At 38.6% G+C, this 2,655-nt stretch overlaps 1 pseudogene; it reads left to right on the forward strand.

The window, feature by feature from the left end:
• Positions 1 to 2,655, forward strand: part of LOC116841210 — a 15,784-nt pseudogene that overhangs the window by 913 nt on the left and 12,216 nt on the right.

Consider the following 2,655-nt stretch of genomic DNA (forward strand, 5'->3'; position numbering starts at 1 on the left):
GGTAACGCTAAAAGTATTGAATTAACATCTTCCAAGTTCTTGATTTGACCTTCTTGGACTCAGAAAATAAAATCTAAATATCATTTTATACGTAAAATTTTCTGCTCTTTTCGAATCCGGTATCAAAAATAGGGGTTCTAATTTAAAAAAATGACTTTGACCTTCGAATGACCTTGAAAATCGATCTGAAGGTAAAAATTATTAGCACGGGAAAATGACCCCCGTTGTCCTCTACAATTCTTGTCTTAACCATTTTTTTGTAGCTGGCGTATTTTAGGAGCAATTTGGATCCGTCGATTAAAATGGCTCACCCTGTATATCAAGATCAAGGTCATCCGAGGTGCATCCCCTAAAATGCATAATTACAGTTTCATGAAAATCTTGCTAACTAGAGAAAAATAAAACAATGTACGTAAGACGGAATAAATGCTCTTTCTTTTCTTTGACACAGAAACACACCAAGTTAACCCTTATAGTGCTGAATAACGATATGTCTTTGTTAGCAACACTTGCGAAAAGTCTTGCGGTAGGCACTAAAAGGATTAATAGAAGCCTTCCTTTTCTCCTTCTGTTCTCAAGAAAACTGCATTAAACTGACTGTAAAACCATTTTCTTTTAGCAATATCAAATATTTTAATACATGACTATTTTGTATCTTGGCTTATATCTGACGAATGGACATTTGAGGACACTGCAACAGTTCCGTACGTTTATACTACACGTTATTATGCTCTGTACATGAAAGAAAAAATTAAGAAAGGAAATAAAATACTCATTCATTCGGGCAGCGGTGGCATTGATCAAGCCGTGATTAATCTCATATTGAACGAACGATGCGAAATTTTTACGACAGTCGGAACACCTGAGAAACGGCAATTCATTAGAAAAACTTTCCCTTCTATACCCAATGATCATATCGGCAATTCTCGCGATACAAGCTTCGAACAAATGATTGTTCAGCAAACGCACGGTCGCTGTGTAGATATCGTGCTAAATTCTCTAGCTAAGGAAAAACTTTAAGCGTCTGTTTGCTATTTGGCGAGAGGTGGCCGATTCCTAGAAATAGGAAAATACGATTTAATTTTAAATAATATCTTAGATAAAATGGCTTTTGTGAGAAGCATTAGTTTCCATGGCGTTATGTTAGACAAAATAACCTCCGGAAAAACAAAGAGACACCTATTAAATTTATTTTTGCAAGGTTTGAAAAAGCACGTGATAAAATCACTCCAGAGGAAGGTCTTCGAAAAGACCGAAATAGAAGTTGCTTTTAGATACATGGTAGCTGGTAAGCACATAGGAAAGATAATTATTCTTGTAGTAACGAGGGAAGTATTTATGATCGTTAGCGCGAAAGTTCTTTCTGCATGTTCACGTAAAATTTGATAATTATTATTCTTAATTACTATTACTAATTACTATAATTACTATAATTACTATTTCAGATACTAATCTAAACTATTTCAAATACTATTCTTATACTATTTCAGATACTAATCAAGATACGCAACGAAAATGAATCATTGGACCTTCCTATTCTCGCTTATCCCCAATTTTTCTACGAGCCTTATACTAGGTATGCAACTAAATTTCCGGGTTTCACACATGGATGGCGCTAACGACTAATGTAGTCGACATACATGTCTAAAGTTGTGTTTCTTTTATAGCTTGGACATCTGTCAACAATAACAGTCATAATACCAACACATCGCAACACAAAAATATTTTTTCTAACAATGAAGATGTCGAGTTTTGTGCCAAATAAACAGCATTTGCGGGAAGCTTTGCTTTTCTGCTTTAACTTGAAAAAAATGCAGCTGAAGCACGTCGTTTGCTTGAGGAGGCCTACGACGAACATGCACCATCGAAAACTACCTGTGAAGATTGGTTTAAACGCTTCAGAAGTGGCGATTTCGACACTAAGGACAAGGAGCTCTCCGGAAGACCAAAAACAATTGAGAACGCCGATTTGCAAGCGTTATTGGATGAAGATGATACGCAAACATAAAATCAACTTGCGTAGGCATTAAACATGACTCGCCAAGGTATTTCTAAACGTTTACATGCCATGGAAAAAATTCAAAAGGAAGGAAAATGGGTGCCGCATGAGTTGACTGAGAGACAGATGGAAAATCGAAGAGCCACTTCCGAAATTTTGCTTTTGCGGCATGAAAGAAAGAGTTTCCTGCATCGAATTGTTACTGGCGATGAGAAGTGGATATATTTCGAGAATCCCAAACGCAAAAAATCGTGGCTTTCACCTGGCGAAGCATCAACATCGACGGCACGGCCAAATCGCTTCGGAAAGAAGACAATGCTCTGCGTTTGGTGGGACCAGAAAGGAATCGTGTACTATGAGCTGCTGAAACCGGGCGAAACTGTCAATGGGCATCGCTACCGACAACAACTGATCAATTTGAACCATGCATTGCTCGAAAAACGGCCAGAATGGGACACGAGACACGAACGAGTGATATTGCAACACGACAACGCTCCGTGTCATCGCACTTCCATTGTCCAGAACACCATCAAAACGCCGAAATGGGATCTGCTATCGCACCCGCCGTATTCACCAGACCTGGCCCCTTCTGATTATCACTTGTTCCGGTCGATGGCGCATGGCTTGGCTGGGCTACACTTGGCCAATTTCGAAGA

Source organism: Odontomachus brunneus, unplaced genomic scaffold (genome assembly GCF_010583005.1).
Source record: "Odontomachus brunneus isolate Ranch 3 - 2012 unplaced genomic scaffold, Obru_v1 Obru_scaffold_014, whole genome shotgun sequence".
In the NCBI taxonomy this organism is placed as follows: Eukaryota; Metazoa; Arthropoda; class Insecta; order Hymenoptera; family Formicidae; genus Odontomachus; species Odontomachus brunneus.